Below are 19,640 nucleotides of genomic sequence, written 5' to 3' on the forward strand. Positions count from 1 at the left end.
TTGAATTGCCTTCCTCCTTGATTAGCCACATAGTTGACTTGCTCAGATGATTGAGGTATAAAAGATATCCTGGCTTAACACTCATGGGCAACATGAGGACCCGCGCAAATCTCACATACCTGCACATAAGATTGAATAGAGTTAATATTCAACTGATCGATTTTCTTAAAAAGATTATCTACCTTTGCATTCAATGTTGTCATCGCATCAATCTCATGTACTCCAGCTATTCTTCTTGGCATAGATCTTTCAGATGACCAGTGATAGTTATTGCTGACCATCTCTTCAATAAGGTCATAAGCTTCATCAATCTCTTTTCCCATTAAAGTTCCTCCTGCAGCTGCATCAATAGTAATCCTGGTGTTATGATTTAAACCATTATAAAATGTTTGAACCACTAACCACTTTGGAAGCCCATGATGAGGACATCTTCTTAACAACTCTTTAAACCGCTCCCATGCTTCATATAAATTCTCCATGTCTGCCTGCATGAAATTGGTTATATCATTCCTCATATTCGCAATTTTCGCAGGTGGAAAGATTTTATTGAGAAATTTCTGTGCCAAATCATCCCATGTTATAATGGACCCTGCAAGCAAAGAGTTCAACCAATACTTAGCTTTATCTCTTAATGAAAAAGGAAATAGCCTAAGTCTAACTACATCATTAGAGACACCATTTTGCTTAAAAGTATCACAAATCTCTAAAAAAATTAGTTATGTGAGCATTGGGGTCATCGTTCGGTAACCCGCTAAATTGAACAGAGATTTGAATCATTTGAATAATAGCTGGCTTAATCTCAAAATTATTTGCCCCTATGCTTGGTCTAGTGATATTGGAGGGTGTTCCTTGAATAGAAGGCATAGCATAATCCCTTAAAGGTCTAGCTTGCCCATTCCTTTGATCCACAATTTCGTCTCCCATGTTTAGTTGAGATTCCAATGTGACCTACAAAGAAGAAATAAAATATCACAACGGTTAAAAACTTGATTTTTTTATTTCTTTATTTTTTATATTTTATTATTTTTATTATTATTTTTTAACACTCAAAAATGCAAATAAAAATGTAATAAAAAAGAACACAAAGATGAAGACAAACAACTAAAAAAAAAAATTAATGTCTAAATTAATATTCAAGTTAATTAGTATTGATATTAATACAAATTCCCGGCAACAGCGCCAAAATCTTGTTAAGCTAATTCGCAAGCGTACAAATCGCGCAAGTAATATAATGAATGAGTAGAGTGTCGATCCCACGATGATTGGATTAAGTACCAAAATTAGATTAACTTTAATATTATTTAGACTATAAAAAGAAGATGAATTTGAATAAATTAAACTAATGAGAAATAAAATTAAATACAAATTTAAAAGCAACTTAACTTGGAAAAAATGGAGGCAACTAGGGTGTTTCAAATCCACTTATTAATCCATCTTAATTTTCAATCAATTGAGTTTCTATCAATTCAATGGGGTGAATATCTAAATTGGTTAGTTTCTTTCCCAAGATTTACTAACCTAATTAAATCTCAATTTGTTAACAATTAACCTATTTCGCAATAGTTATAACAAACTGAAATTCATTGTTAAGTTCTAATTCATTATCCCTTATAAGATTCAAGTATCAAATCGCTTATCAACTATCTATCTCATGAAATTTATTATTTCAACTTACCATGAAAATCACCTCTCGGTCTCAAATCGTAATATAAAATCAATTAAATGATGGTTAAATCACTTAATCACATTAAAAATAAATAATAAATAATTGAAATCACGAAAAGAAACTCAATTAATAAAAATCAAGAATTCATAACACGTTTCATCTCAAACCCTAGTTAAATAAAATTAGTTCATAATAGAATTAATGAAACTGAATGAAAAATGACAAAGAAGAAGGTCCTGCGCCGTTACCATTGCTGGTGCGGCCTTCACTGTGCGTGAGGCTTGGCTTCCAACGCGCCACTCCTGTTGCGTCCAATCTTCTCTTTGCCCAATCAATTCTCCTCAAATCTCCTGCTGTGCCGCAACATCCATTCTTCCAATTTCCGCCACGCCCATCTTCAATTTCCGCCGCAGCCGTTCATTCCTCCTAGCATTCCATGCCCTCCTTTTAATCTCATAATATATATATATATATATATAGGTTGCACGGCCGCCGCCATCCTACCTCTAAACCTTTATTCATCCTTTATATATTATAATATATATGTATGTAAGGAGCCCTAGCCCAAATCTCACATTCACGCCACTGCCACCATATTATATATAAATAAATAATATTATATATATAAATAATATAAGATAATATATAATATAATACATATTTATAAATATTATAATATAATATATAATATCTAATATACTATTAATTATAATAACTTGGATTATATTATAATATTAATTATTTATAATATTTTTTTATTTTTATTATAATATTAATTTAAAATATTAATTTTGAAATTAATTTTATAATATCTTTTTTTTTTCTTTTTATGCCTGAATCTTCGAAATGACATCCTTTGTTGGGTTCCTACAAAAAGAGATTAAAATGATGTAAAATTTATGTAAACACATATTTTTTTTAAAAAAAATAGCATAAAATTAAGATGAAAAGTAGATAAAAATATGCTTACAATTAAACCCTATCAACAATGATCAAGTACCGGTTGATAATCTGTGACTAGGAACAATTAGTCGACGGTTGCCCTCGGCCCGACGACGGTTCGCTCTGGGGTCACAAACTGTCAACACGTTACCTCATTGGACAACAACTCACACTGTTTGTCATTATCACTCATGTCCACAGGAAACTATAACCACATCAGATAGGCACAACACCAAAAGTGGGTGTCTGGTGGTACCAACTTGCCCGATCCATCTATAATCTATCGTAACAACTGATAACTGACACCTATACATCCAGCCATTAATTGCCATGACCCAATGATTGACGGTCAGTAGCTGTATATCCCACATCGTACGACTAGCACAAGCAAATCCCAAGACTTCTAGGTATAATAACTCACCCCGGAAGGTACATACAACCACAACTGACTCACTAAGAACCTAGCACAAATCAGGTTCGGCATCATTCCCAAGGGAACAGGGGCGATACAATACCCTACAGGCACTTACAGGTTTAAACCCCAGAAGTCTCCTAATTAAATTAATTAAGCAAAAATTCACACAATAACTGTTTATAACAGATGTAATTAATTTATGGAACCAACAAATATAAAGGTAAGCTAACATCCTAAGAGGCCTGGTTCGATGAATTGCAATCTAGTGCTAAGACCCTGGACTCATCTAGATTCCCGAATATGTTTTGATACTATGCCAGCAAGCTAACCTAGATCCCTTGACTGAGTTCAGTGCTAAGCTTACGAGTTAACCTTGACTGCTTAGTAGATCCAGTGTAAAGCCTCCCGGCAAACTTGGAACAACCGGTGGTAATTCAAAGAAAGATCCCGAGTCTAACCTTGATTGCTTGCATCCGACGAACTTGAAGGAGTGACATGGAAGAAATGGGGCTCGACCCTACCTTCTCAAATGAGCCCGCCTAGTGGTGATCTAGCGCAATGGCCTCGAACCTTCTTGGATTCCCGGACGCATTTTGATGCCATGCCCGCAGGCTAACCTGGATCCCTTGCGTGAGTCCGGTGCTAAGCTTACGAGCTAACCTTGACTCCTCGGTAGATTCAGTACAAAGCCTCCCGGCAAACTTGGAACATCCGATGGAAATTCAACAATAAGTCTCGAGTCGAACACAGATCCCCTGTGATAGACAAGTCTGAGAAAAGAATGAAGAAATGCCAAACGCACGTAAGGATTTAGTGTCTGTCCTGAATCCCCGACTGTGTTCCGATGCCATGTCCGCAGGTTAACCTGGATTCCTTGCATGAGTCTGGTGTTGAGCGTGGGAGCTAACCATGACTCCTCGACGGATTTGGCGCTAAGCCTCTCTACAAACTTGGAACGACTAGTGGGAATTCAGCGACAGACCACGGGTCAAACCTAGACTCTCCATGGTGGACCAACCCAGAAAAAGATGGAATGAAAAGACTCGACAAAGATATAGAATAAAGATCACTGCGCAACGCTTAATTTGAATGACAAGTAACGAACTCAACGTGCCCGAGCGACTGCGACAAGCATTAAAGAAAGAGCATAGTGACGACCCAATGTTGCTATACAAGTCAAGTATGGACATCACGCTCAAACTAAAGGCACAAACCCCGATCCGTATTTCTTATGGTGAGTAGATCCCAAGCTCGGGCTACAATTGTAAACAAGAGAAGCTAGAAAGCATACCTCGATCCTTGTAAAGAGCACGACTGTCAACGCTCGGCAACATACCCTTCCGAGACCATTTAGTGGATAATCTAAATATAAAAGTAATGCACGTAATGTGCTTGAGTAACGAGATAAACATCGAATGTTAGGTGTCTCTCTGAAAAATCAGCACTAGTCTACTCCTAGGACAAACATGATTTGCTTGACTCTAGGAGGCTAAGCCCATGCTGTAATTTTACACTGATCTCTGCCTAGCCCATGGCTTTAATTCAGGTGGCCTCGTAACGCCCCGTTTCCCGAGCGCATTATAACTCAGTACAATTCTGGGATAAATTTTTTTTTTCTTTCATACTACTAAAACTAAGACTAAACCATATCATTGCTCTTATACATCCCAAAATTTTCATTCATTTATCTCTAAGGAGAATTATCATAAACATTAAATGCGGAATCTAGAATCAAACCTAACATCATAACATTAATCATAAATCAATTCTTACATCACAGGAACATAAATTTCTCAACATGACTTAATACATAACATAAATTCTCAACTAACATTAACCCTAAATAGGGTTCTACATCATCATTTCTCAAAATGTTCAGAATTCGAAGTAGCAGAATTTAAATACATGAGCAACATAATATACGTTCAACTGATCATACAACTCATCATGCACTTTGCTAAGTGTCATTACATGTCTTATTCTTCCTCGTTTCTGCTACTATCTTCATGTGGAACGTTTGAATATTCCAGGGGCAAAGCCCAGGTTAGATGATGAATCATCTAAGTAAGGATACAAAACATTTAATACTCATGTATGTATGCAATGCACATAACATCATAACTCTCATGTTTGGGTCGACTGCACTTTAAGATTACCCGCCATTTTTCCAGTCTCCCTGCCAGACCGAGGTGTATGGGTGCACCTTTGCCAAAGTAACAGAGTCAGTACCTAATCCTAAACCCATGCAGCGTATGACCATGAATCTCATCATGCTCATATGCATATTTCATAAATCAAACATGTAAATGCAATCTACATGACATACTCACATCAAGGCATGACAACATGATAAAATTATTTACGTAAAATCAGCTTTTGGATCGAATAACTTACAAACCAAGCATTTCCATAAAACTAAATCCAGTTAGGAAGTACCGCTTAGCTTGTAAAAAGATAATTTTGCCCCTAACATAATTTTGCCTCAAAATTCGTGTCGAACTTTCAATCATACTCAATTATGAACCTTGATGTATCCTGGGCATCATAATTACTTAAGAAAATTAGATTTATAATTTTCTCTAATTTTCTTAATTTCTCCCATTTTCTTCTATTATTTCCTCCAGATTATGAAATAAATAGTTTCTCATAAAATTTTCTTAATTTCTCTTCACAATAATTCCTAAAACAATATTCCTAACCTCCATAAATTTCCTCATAATTTTCAGAATCCATATTCTATTTATTTCTCATTTTCTCTTTGATTTCCAAGCATTTATTGCCTCAAAAATTCATAATAAATACCAATCATGCATTTCTCTTCCAATTTCGTCATCAAAAATTCTAAAATATCATTCTCATATTTTTGAAAATTTTCAAGAAATTTTTGAAAATAACTCACCTTCCCGCAGAGCGATTCGGTATTCTTTTATATTGCGACGAAGGCTCGATTTGCGCATCCAACAACGCCTTCTACCACAAATTTTCACACAAACTACTAAACCCAGTCTATAGGATTTTTCTAAAAAGTTTTTTGGTATTTTTCTCTCTCTCTCTCTCTATTTTTTTTTCTTTCTCTTTTTCAAATCTCTTTCTCACTCTTAAATATTTCTTTCAATCTTTCTCCTTTTAATTTAAGTCCTCAAATCTTTCAAGTTTCCTCTATTTATAGGAAGTTGAATTAAGCTTAACATAATTGTAGTGACCCACTATCTTTAATTATTTTGTCACATTTCTTAATTATCTTTCATTAAATGTCACTAAAAATCCTTAATTATTTATCCACACCTTACTTTGTCTCCCATATTTCTCAATTATTTCATCCATTATTTTTGATTATTTCTCCATACCTTACTTTGTCTCCCACATTTCTCAATTATTTCACTCATTATCTTTAATTATTTTGTCATCTTTCTTAATTATTTTTCACTAAATCTCACTCATAATCTTTAATTATTTGTCCACACCCTACTTTGTCTCCAACATTTCTTAATTATTTCACTCATTATTTTTGATTATTTGTCCACACCTTAATTTGTCTCCCACATTTCTCAATTATTTCACCCATCATCTTTAATTATTTGTCACATTTCTTAATTATTTTCCACTAAATCTCACTCATAATTTTTAATTATTTGTCCACACCCTATTTTGTCTCTAACATTTCTCAATTATTTCACTCACTATCTTTAATTATTTTGCCACCTTAATTATTTTTCACTAAATCTTCTTCTAAATAGATTATTCTTTTATTTAATTCATTAATTTTAAACCTATTTTCTTAGTCTACTAATTAGCCCATTTACTTAGTTTTTTATTTTTTTCAACTTAGCCCACTAATTCTAAGCCCATTTACTTAGCTTTTTATTTTTCCAATTTAGCCCACTAATTCTAAGACTATTTACTTAGTCTTTATTTTTCCAACTTAGCCCACTAACTCTAAACTCATTAATTTTTTTCAATTATAATCTCTAATTGATGTTAAAAATATTTTAAATACAAAATTAATTTTTATTATTTTAAAATGCTAGGATATTACAGGCCTGATAAGAGTAACTTCGCCTTAGAACTACTCGATGGTAAGAATGAGGGTGTACCTAGACTAAAAACCAGTATGATAAACGGTTTGGCTTTAGGGTTCCATATACTTAAAACCCATCGAGACGTTCAGGCTAGAGGTGGCCACATTATAGTTCCCCGTAATAGCCCAGCAAAAGGCTGAGGGATAGTAAGAGTAGCTTGGGCAGCCTCGCCCAAGTTAATCATCAATATCCTGTCGCATCAAGATCTGAGTTTCGATGGCATGGAATTGTTTGGAGTCTACCGTCCATAAAGTTTTAGGCTTTCAATTCAGAGGCTAGCACGGTCAGCTTCTGCTTCCTCTATCTAGGAGCCTAATTGTCAATGCATTGAATGTTGAAGCCACAATCAGTGTGCTATATGATCAGTTGTCAGTGGAAGCCGATAAGCAATCTCCTCGGCCCAAATGGTAATTGTGTCTCAAGCAGCCTTCCAAAACGTTACAAGGAGGCAAGATCACAGAACCAATCAAAAAGGCATTCCATGGGGCAACAAAGCAAATCCAGAGTCGGCTTCTTAGTGTCCTAGAGTTGATGGATTTTCGTGACCACGAGTCCAGGGTCAGTGATGTCAGCTCAGTTTTTAGGGCTCTGGATGGCTTACTTGTTGATTATCAACCCTTCAAACAACAAGTAATGGAATTTGTTAACACTGCATCATCATTTGCAAAAGCTGGACTGTCTATCCGATAAGTTAACTCCCTATAGTAGCTTATTGACAGATATAATTGCCATAGACAGTGCATGGAAAACGCTTCTCATCTTCATGTGGAGATTGCTGCTCCTCTAGAAGCTTCGGCCAAGCACCTTGAATCCCTCTGAGAAGAGGCTACCTCAGTCAAGGCCATGCGGCGCCGCATAGAGGAAGAGTTATTATCCTACGAGGCTTGTAATGTGGAAATCCTAAATCGCTTAGAGCAAGTCAATAAAGAGAAATTGAAATCTCCACAAAGACTACCAGTTGCAGCCATGGAGATGAAAGGCAGGTTTGAGACACGAACCAAAGAAATTGAAATCTCCACAAAGACTGCCTATCCCAGGAATAAATGCTAAAAGTTTCGGGAGCTCATATAGTGATGCCAGAAGACCAGAAGATAACAACCCTCTGAAAAGAGATAGAATAAAGAATGGATCTAATGTGAAAATGTATTGGGAGACATCTTTAGGTAAGAGAAGAAGAGATAGTAGCTGCTGGTCTTCAATGTAAGATAAAATGGAATGTCGTTATGGCATAAATGGTCGTTATGGAGAAGGCATTGGCATCAACTACCTAGGGAACTGGTTTAAATCAGGAAGAATAGTTGAAAATGGACAACCATATTTCACCAATTGTTATGACAGAATACCAAGGAATCCTTGGAATAAGGTAAGCAGAGCCACTAATGATGGCAGAAAAGCGAAACACTCTTGGCATAATGATTTTAGGTTGTCAGCATTATTTCATGCCTTTGATTTGAGGCACTCGTAGGATTTTAGAAAATCAAGTTCAATGAATGATGACCCCAGGTATGGGCGAGAATCATTGTCGGCAAATGCATCATCTCGGGATAATGCCCGCCGAGATATTTCGATCCTAAAAAAAGTCATCTTGGCTTAAAGAGCGAAACCGCTGGCGCAAACTTTTCTACGCCCAAAAGTCATTGTCTAGAAAATCTAGTACCCCTGAGCACTCAAAGTCTAATCTATCTATGTTTGTGTTCTCGCCTGTGGTGAAAAGTCTCATTACGACCATATCGTTTTTGACTCCCAGGCCATGAGGCAAGTCTCCGGGCACCTCCTCGACGGTAAGACCCGTGCTTCCTCAAGCCTTTCCCGTAATGCCTTAGAGGCATGCCAATCTCTTTTTCTCGAGCGGCTCATTTCTTATCTTAGACGCTTCAAGTTGCGCATTCGTGTCTTTCGCCACTCACCTGGCATGATGGGTTATGCCCTTTGTATGGCTGTCAAGCCTTGCTTCAATAAGTGACCTTGTTTTAGTGTCAGCGCAAAGCCATGAATCTTAAGAAAGTCTTTCTTCCATCGAGGCAGGTAGAGGCGAGAGTGGCATTAGTCTTCCCTTTGACTTAATAGTCAAAGCAAAAGGCAATTGTTATGCCATAGAATTTTCGAGCGTCCACCTAAGGGTATTTCAATTATTAGGTGCCTAGGGGTATTTTGGTCATTTGGCTAAGGTGGGCGAACCCCAAAAATGGTCCCAAGCCCGAGTTTCAATTCCTAGAAAAAGCCATGGTCGAACGGTGAAGAAATTATCTAAATTGGAGTTCAAATGGATAATATAGAATACGAAGGCCAAAGTGTAATTAGGCCAAACTTAGGGGAGGGGTAACAATGTAATAAAGAAGAAGTTTAGGGAGTATAAAAGGAGACCAAGGCACTGTTCAAGCCTCTCTCTCCTTCCTACGCATTCTCACTCTTTCCTGCGCTCTTTGCAATTGTCTCTCCAAGAGAGTTTTTCCTCTCTCAGAGGGGTTCTCTCTCTCTCGTGGATAGAAAATGGAGTCCTCTCAGAGAAAACAAGCTTTTCTCAGTGAGGCTCCTCCCTCTCGGTGATCTCTCGGGAGGGCGAGCCTCCCTTTCCGTGGCTATGGCAGGCTCTTGTTTTCTCTCGACGGCGTGGATCTCGTCTCAATCGCATCCTTGCGGAAAGAAGTAGAGCCTCTCAGAGGCGTGGAATTGGGTCTCTCAGAAAGCCAATCGTCTCTCTCGGTCATGGCTCCTGACTGCCTGGTCTCTCCGTGGCACCTATCCTTAGTTTCTCTCTCTCAAAGCCATGGCCGCAACTCGGCAAAGCGGGATCACCTCTCTCAGCAACTTGGTCCCTCTGTAGCAAGCTCTCGGCCTTATCTTCTTTTCGCCTCTCTCTCGATAGTAGCTGGTTCTTGCGGGAATTCTCGGTAGCTATGGCTTCTCTCGAGAAGGTTTCTTCCCGAGAGCCCTCTCGGCGGCGGCCATAGCTTCTCTCGGGAAGACTTTTTCCTGAGAGACCTCTCTCTCTCTCTCTCTCTGTTTATCTCTTTGTGTGTAAAGATATGTATGTGTATGTATATAGGCAGCGTGTATGGACATGATGGTTGTGTAAGGCTGAATATATATATGTCTGAAGGCATTCCTCATTTAGCCTGGTGTTGTACCCGGGGCCGATCCCTTGAGGACCAAAACCTTATTTTGACAGCCCGCCTGAGGCCCACCTTCTCCCGGAGAGCCCTCTAAGATGTCTGACTCTCCAAAAGGGATTCCTCTTAAGCCTGTCTAGCTGCCACTAACATGCAGGTCCTTTTCCAGTACTCTTTGTAACAGTACCATGGTTCACCCTCTCTGACCGAGCAAGGTACGACCATCTTATATTTAATAATAGTGTTATCTATTACCTTTCTTTCCTATTGGTACTAACTTAAGCATCGGAGGGCATACGCGGGTGAGGAATCCCAGCGTGCCTTCTAACTTGTTCCTGTGAGTGCAAATATGCCTCGAGCACACAGGAGGCCAATCCCGAGTGATACCGAATGTACCCTCAGAGGTCCATCTAAGACCCCGATCAGTACATCGAGGATCAAGCCACCCGACGCCTATCTCCACCGGTAGACCCCCAGCTAGCTGTCAACCTTGGTCTGTCTCGGCTCCAGTTTTCCCTTAAATACAAAGTCTATTGTCGTGGTTTTTTTCAGTCCACAACAATAATATATTAAAAAAAGTTCTGAATTTCATAAATGGTGGTGTGATAGCGTTTTTCTATTATTTTTTTAACCAAAAGGGATATTTGAGCCAATTTTAAGGTAAGAGCTAGAGGTCGGTTTAGATACATGTTCTAGATTATCCAAAGGATCGATTAGATACGTTAATAAAATTCGATAGCAACAGTAGCCTGCATTTGTTAATTTATTTTATATATAAAATTTAGTGTTATCTATTTTTGTGGTTGAGCTTTTGATTCTTACTTTAGGGTTTATTTCTTTATATTTGATGTTTGTTTCTGGGACCTCCTTTGTGTTGTGGACCATTGAGCATTTTATATGGGCTTGGGAATCTTCTCCGACACAAAAGCAAGAGATTTGGGGAATACATGTGAAGTGTATTTTTTTTTGTTGCATGGACCACGATTTTCGATAGCTCCTCAATTTTCGTACTAAACCCTCTCAAGCTATGCCATTACTTGTTGTAGGGCTAATAGCATGAAAATATTAATTTTTTTTTCTTTTTATAATTTTATCTAAACATTTTAATTTTGATAATAGACTTTTAATTGATTGATTGGTTTCAATTTTATCCATGAGCCAAATTCGATTCGAGAGGTATGTGCACTTGCTGATGTGACACGCCAACTAGCATTTGAAAATATTTTGAGTGAGTTCTACATTGATATATATATATATATATATATACACACACAAAGAAAGAAGGTGCGCAGGGGATGGAGCGACGATAATGACAGAAAGAAGAGGCGATGTCAACGACTACGACATAGGGTTGGAGGATACGATTGATTTTTACTTCTTGGTTACAACGATGGAGGCTACGAAGGAAGAAGCAATGGCGAGATTTACAAGCCCAACCAATGTTTTTGCTTGATGCAATTGATTTTATGAAGCTTAAGCCCAACCTTGAATTTGGCTATGAACATGTCGGATTTGGCATTCATGTCTAGGCTCGACCAGAATAGTGTTGTCACTTCGTTGCTATCAACGACAGTCATAGTCCCACCAGACTCGACCAAGAAATCATTTCTCGGGGACTCTGTGTCGTCAAAATCCGGAGATCCGCTTTGCAAGTTGTTCATGGTCTCGATCCTTACGTAATTGCCTTGCACCACAAACTACCAGATTAGTATTTTGAACTGCGATAGGGGCAGCATTCACTACAAGAAAGGTGGAATATACCGACGGAAAAAAATCCATCACTAATTAGCGATGGATTAGTGACGAATTTCCGTCGCTGGAATTTTTAAATATTTTATGTAATTTAGCGACGGAATTAGCGATGGAATGTCGTCGCTAAATTTTTTGTAATTTAGCGACGGGTAATCCCATCGCTAATTTTTTGAATTTATTTTTTACACATTTTTAAAAAATTAGAGACGGAAAAATCTGTTACTAAAAAAGGAAAAAAAATGAATTGAAAATTAAAAATTTAGCAAAAGAAAAAAATAATAAATTTAAAATACAAAAGCCTCTAAAAAAAGAAATAAAATATAAAATTAAAAAAACTTTAGCGACGGGTTTTCCCATAGCTAAAATTTTAGCGACAAGAAACACCTGTCGCAAAAAAAGGAAAAAAAATAAATTAAAATAAAATCTTTAGCGATGGGAAAGGCCCATCACTAAAACATAAATTCAGCGATGGGAAGATTCGCCGCTACAAAATAACAAAAAAAATAAATGTAAAATACAAAATCTGTTAAAAAAAGAAATAAAATATATAAAATTAAAAAATTTTAGCGACGGGGTTTCCCGTCACTAAAAAATTGGAAACAAATAATTTTAAAACTAAAATTTTAGCGACGGGAAACACTCGTCGCAAAAAAGGGAAAAAATAAATTAAAATAAAATATTTCGCGATGGCAAAGTCCCGTCGCTAAAACATAAATTCAGCGACGGGCACATCCATCGCTAAAAAATAATAAAAAATAATAAATGTAAAATACAAAAGCCACTAAAAAAAGAAATAAAATTTATAAAATTAAAAAACTTTAGTGACGGGGTTCTCCCATCGCTAAAACACGAGTAAAAAAAATATAAAAAATAAAAATTTAGCGACAGATTTCTCCCGTCGCTAAAACACGAGTAAACAATTTTATAAAAAATAAAAATTTAGCGACGGGTGTTTCCCATCGCTAAAAAATGGGAAACAAATAATTTTAAAATTAAAATTTTAGCAACGGCAAAGTCTCATCGCTAAAACATAAATTGAGCGATGGGCAGATTCGTCGCTAAAAAATAACAAAAAATAAATGTAAAATACAAAAGCCTCTAAAAAAAGAAATAAAATATATAAAATTAAAAAACCTTAGCGACCCCGTCGCTAAAAAATGGGAAAAAAATAATCTTAAAATTAAAAGTTTAGCAACAGGATGGTCCGTCGCAAAAAAAAAAAAAAATTAAAATACAAAATGTAGCGACGGGAAACGTTCGTCGCTAAAAGAAATTAAATTTAAATTCAGCAATGGGTGCATCCGTCGTAAAAGAAAAAAAATTAAAATACAAAATTTTCTTTAAAAATAAATAAAATAAAAAATAAATAAATAATTTTAAAATTAAAAGTTTAAAAAAATTAAATTATTTAAATTTAGGGAGGGGAGAAGCCCGTCGCTAAAGACAAAAAATTAAATTAAAAAGTTAATGTAAAGTTAAAATTATTATTCATTAATTCATAAAAATTATTAAAATATGACATTAAAAATTAATTTCAAAATAAGAACAAAATTTTTTGCTACAAATATAATAATTTATAAATTTTTATTTAAATTAGTAATGAAATAAAATTAATAAAATTTTATTATTAAAATTAAAATTAATATTTATTTCCCTTAACTAACATTAATATTATTAAATAAGTTTTGAAAATTTTGAAGTGTAAATATAATTTTTTAAAGTTTGGAAAAAAATGTTATAAATATAATTTAGGTACTTTAACAACTAAAGAGCTTTTTTAGATTGGCTGATTTGCGCACCCTGATAAAGAGTCTTGGTGCTTGAAGGTTGGCGATTCGATTTCAAAGTGCAACACTTGAAATTATTGCTGGGATTAATATCCCAACGCTGCCACTTGACGAGAGCATGAGGGGAGGGTGAAGGCTAGCACGCGTTCAATTTTGGGGCATACACTAAATTTAGTGACGGAATTCATCGTGAAAAAATAGAAAAAAATATATAAAAAAATTAGTAATTAAATTTATATTTTTTATTTAGTTTAATTAAATATATATTTTTTTAATTGTAATAACTCAAAAAATTTTATTATTTTGATTACATCTATGTACTTGTATTTATGTTTTTTTTTTAAACATTAAAGTAAAGTGGTTAGATTAAATTAAAAATATAGACATAAAAATAAATTTAACTTAAAAATATAAATAAATAAGTGTAATTAAAAAACCACAAATTCAAATGATTGTACAAAAAAAAAACTTAATAGTACATAAATAAAAATAGTATATATGCCCCATATATGCATACATTTATTAAAGATATCGATTTTCATTATTGAATAATATGTTATTCTTTAGTAGATACCCATCTTTTTAAATCAATAATATGTAGATAAAGTAAAAATAATATCCGCGATATTTGGATGATTACGTTTCACTTGTTTTAAATTTCATCATTAACTATATAATGTCACGCTATATAATTCATGAACTTAGTAATGTTGTTAAAATTAACCTTTAATAAAACATTAATCAAAACTTAATGTGAAATTCATATTAGCTCATGCACGTGTAAGTTTTTGGAGGTTGGGAGGTACAAGGTTTAATTCTTGGAAAAAGCACGAATGACTCACTCGTTAGGAAAATAATAATTCTTGAGAATAGGTACATATTTTTATTAATAGTGGAGTAAGACGTGCATATTAACAAATACATAATTTTAATTGTAATATCATATATATTAAAAATTTATATTTAATTAAGTAACTATATTTTTGACTATGTTACACTTCAATTAATTGTATAATTGAGATGAATAATAATTTTTGATAATATTTTAAGAATTTTTAGTGAAAAATATAAAAGTAAGACTACAAAGTCATTTTTGCTACTATATTATATCTATATTGTTTTACTCATTTGAATAATAATATAAAATTTTATTCTTTAATCGATAAAATAATATTCAAATTTATTTTAAAGAGAACACTTTTAAATAGATTATTATTTATTTTATTTTTCTCTTAAGAGACTTATCCTATTCAGAAGATAGGTTTTCTAGCAATAATGTTAGATGATACAACCTCATAAGGCATATATATATATAGTATTTGCTATTGCTAAGTAATACAAAAAAAATTGTTTCATTCTAAAGAGATAAAATATAAGACATAGAAAATATTTCTCAGTTATAATATTTCTCCATTGATACAAGACTTAGAAAATAAATAATAATAATAATGAATGCAACAATAGCATAAAAAAAATTGTGTCAATTTAAAACATGAGAGATAAAATATAAGAACTCATAATTTAGAACATTTGAACACTTGTAATGAATGTTCTCTAACCCCATAATTAATGTTACACCATCCAAATATTTATAGTTGATGGTTAAGCTACATTAAATGCATTTGTTTAAAATAATTTTTAGTTTAAATAATATATGTGATGATCCGGAGATTTCCTCCATTTTTTTTATTACGATTCAACCAAAATCATACAACACACCACAATAGCGGAAGCAAAATAAACAAGGAACTATCACTCAGGGACTTAATCATACATAACAACATCACAACCATACAAACTAGACAAACCACAATATCTGAGCCCTTGATCATATCTCGCACCTCATGGATTTTTCAGTCGGGATTGCCCTGTACGCACAACTAACTACAACTGACATACCCAACGGGCTAACCACGGCATCAGTTTCCACACCTGGAATAATGGTAAAAACAATATGAGCCACAAGGCTTAGCAAGTATATCAAATGAATATAGGTAAGGCTGTGCATAGATCTCCCATACTAGCGTGCATCCCACTAAAAATAGGTAAGACAGACCAAAACCAGAAATAACCATACCTGACATATGCCTCGCTAGACAAAGTTAACCTAGAAATAAACCACAATCGAAGTACACCTCGCAACAATACAATGATAATGTCGAGAATACATCCCTTAACCAGAATACACTCATACAAAGTGCAATGCAGTATATGAACATGCCATGCCATACCATACGATAGAGAATCCAGTATCTCGCATAAACATAATAATACACATAACAATCCTTGGGGCCCACATAAGAAATGCACATCCTGGCACCCAAGTTCCAACTTACAAACCTGCCACAATTAATGTAACACCCTGCTCCCATTTACGGGTGTTACTTGTGAACAATTACCCGAATTGTCCACCTGCCCGGCCTCTGGTTAAAGGTGGACCATGTTTCAAGACGAAACGCCCTAGGTGGGAACTAGGCTCATCCTTCCCTTCCCTTAACCCCAGAATTCACTAGCAGAATTGGTCTTCAACCACACCGCATTCGGATAAAAAGAAAACTCATGAAGATGCCCAACCACCATTTTCTTATTTATATTTAATTCTTTTCAATCCAAGAATTTTACTAGGCTCCATAAATCGCCATTAAAATCAATCCATTGGTTGATTACCAATTTTGGAGGAAAAACTCAAATTTTCAATTTTCCAAAATTTTGGCATTTTCTCCAAAAAGCCTGAAAAATACCTTTATTATGAAAATTCCTCTGGGTCTCAAAATCAATTTAGAAATGCCCCAAAATCCCCAATTTTTCAGAATTTTTAAAAAAATTCGATCGGCAGGGCCTGTTGGCGCGTCGGGGGCCCACGTGGGGCCCTGCGGTGCGTTAGTCGCAAGGCTGGCAGCGGGTCATGCGCGCCTGCTGCTCACCCAGCGCCCATGCCCCAGCGCGCCCGCGCCCGCATGTCCCCCGTGCCCGCGTGTCCCCCCTCGCCCCAGCGCGCCTGCCTTCGCGGCCCAGTGACTGTTGCTGCTTGCTGTGGCCCCCTTGCGAGCCACGCGCGGGCCCCGGCAGCTGCTGCTGCTGCCTCCACTACTTTTTCTCTTTTTTTTTTTTTTTTTCTTGGGCCTTCTAACCCAAAAATTTCCAGATTTTTCCACTCCTCATACATGCATGAAAACATCCACTTTTCTCATTCCAAAAGCCTCATTACACAACCAAAAATTCATATACAAAATCATTTCTCCACCCTTATGATTTATTCCAAATAAATTACATCCATGGTTCTAGGCCTTCACAAGCTATTACTAACCATTAAATTACATTACATGATACACATACAATAAATAAGCTTCCCTAAGCCATAAATTTACAACAAAGGAATAATGCACCATGAGCTTCAACCACAAACTTGCAACATTTCCTTTTCTCTTTTGACATAAGAACAACCTACAAGGGGAGGATAAAACCTCATGAGCTACAAAGCTCAGTAAGGGTGCAATGCAAAGTAAATACAAGTATAACAAGTCTATGTAATGGCAAATGCATGCAAGCATGGTTAGGTCATTCCATCCTCACAACCCAACATGGTTTGAGGCATTAACCTACCATTTCTTTCCCATCCCCATGGCCATAGGTCTCATAAACAAGTAAAACATGCAAAGAGATACATAAAAGTTTATGCAACCTACTTACAATGCAATGCAAGGCCTCCCCCACATAGGGCCATCCCTTACCTCATTATCTTTTCTTGAATCTTCAAGCCTTAGCCTTCGAGACTCTTGAAAGAAACTTGCATCCTCCATTTCCTTCTTCTTTTCATCTCCATTCTTTCCTTCCTTTTTTATTTCTTTCTCTAAATGGCCAAAGGAAGAGAAGACTTCCTCACTTGCCCTTATATACTAGTTCTCCATTTTTCAAGAATAAATACTAGCCATTGGATTTATTTGGTGAGAATAAATCCTCACCCTCCAAACTAACACAATCCATGGCATTAAGTCTTGCTTAAAATCCACCATTGGATCTTTTCTCACTTTACAAGACAAAATCTTAGCCATCCAAAGGAAGCACAATCCAAGTGTTTTGCTAGGTTTTAATCCTAGTCTTTGATCTAATTTGGAGATTAAATCTTCACCTTCCAAACATCTCTCTTTAAAATATCTCCATCCATTTGGCAATCCATGCCAACTTCTAAGACTTAAGGATAGCTCTTAGATTACTTTCCAAATCTAAGAATTAATCTCATCATTTGAATTATCATTTCTTTCCCATTTAAATTAATGGGACTATTTTCACCCCATCACATGAGAGACCACTTTGAAAGACATAATACTTTCTTTCCCATTTCAATAAATACCATAATTTTTCAAAGCATTAATGGGTGACTAATTTAATTTCTTTTTGAATTTTCTTTTAATCAAAACCATCATGCCTCTCTTTAAATGCTTGAAAGACTAATTTCAATTCTTTTGCATTTAATTAAATCACCCCATTTATACTTGAACAAGACTTTGCCAAGTGTCACCTTTTAAACCCATACTTGGCTCCAAGTTTCCATCTCCACCATCCATGTGGCATTACGACATTTATTCACCAATTTAGGGAAAAATAATTATTTCCTCAAATAATTGCATATTCTCCATTTTTCCTATTTTTCATAATTAAATTCCCCTATGGAATTAATTTTGAAATTCCCAAAATACCCTTTGTGAATTTATTAATCCCATATATCTCCACATAAATACAAAATTGGGATTTAATTCACTTACACACCTAATTCCACATAGGCATTATTTCTAATTTACCAAAATACCCTTTTTATTGGACTTTACTATCCAAATTACCAAAATACCCTTCTCATAGGGCACCCTCGATCTCAAAATCTTTCACATTCTCAAGGGCATTTTTGAAATTTTCTCACTTCCATTCTCATTCTCTTAACAACGGGATTACTGGGTGTTACAGCCAAGAACTGGCTGGCATAAAGCCCATGAGCCCGAGGCTCCCATAACACAATCCACATGAGCCCAAGGCTCCCATACTCACATACCAGAGTTCCCAAATCATAGTTATCTGGAGCCCAGCATCCACTCATAGCTATCGAGGGTCAACTCCATACCACAGTCTACAATCACAAACCATGTCAAACGGTAGTCACGTAGTGCAACAGATAATAAATGCAATGGCTTTTGCAGTATTAACGTGATGACAAAGCCCCCATAAGTCAAGCATCAGGCCATGCTACGCCCACAAAGGAACTCACACAGAAAAATGCTCTAATTGCACACGCTCGCCTATCGTGCCCAAATTGGCACTCAATAGGCCAACCGAGTTATGCTGATGATCACACTTCCCAGTACTTACAAAACATGACCCCTAATGAATGTAAGTCCAATCCCATGCACTGTAATGTCATGCAATATGTCACAACACCAATGATAGGTGTTCGACGATACCAGCTTGTCTGACCCGTCTATAGTCTATCATAACAGTTGATAACTGGCGTCCATATATCTAGCCATCGACTGCCATGACCCAATGGTCGACAGTCAGTAGCTGTATACCCCACACCCTGCAACTCACACAAGTAAAACACAAAGACTCCCGGTTACAACAACTCACCCTAGAGGGTACCCACAACCACAATTGACTCACTAAGAACCTAGCCCAAATCAGGTTCGACATCATTCCCGAAGAAGTAGGATTAATACCCTTGATGAGTCATGATAAAATTGTTAATTAAGAAAATAATGGTATATGAAAATTTTCATAATTGCCCTTGAATCAAAGAGAAGGCACTTAATTTATAGGATGCCTTAAGAAGGGCAAAACAATAATTTGGAGTCCCGTCCCATAAAAGGTAAATTATTTTTGTGGAGAAAATATTTATATATT

General features: G+C 35.8%; 1 non-coding gene across 1 annotated transcript; it reads left to right on the top strand.

Moving 5' to 3' along the window:
- Positions 1 to 411: 411 nt before the first annotated feature.
- On the top strand, positions 412 to 518 carry LOC127805367 (small nucleolar RNA R71). Its single transcript, XR_008024103.1, has one exon. It is a non-coding gene; the product is annotated as a small nucleolar RNA R71 (small nucleolar RNA).
- The last annotated feature ends 19,122 nt before the right edge of the window (positions 519 to 19,640 follow it).

This window comes from Diospyros lotus, chromosome 6, assembly GCF_014633365.1.
Source record: "Diospyros lotus cultivar Yz01 chromosome 6, ASM1463336v1, whole genome shotgun sequence".
NCBI classification, from domain to species: Eukaryota; Viridiplantae; Streptophyta; class Magnoliopsida; order Ericales; family Ebenaceae; genus Diospyros; species Diospyros lotus.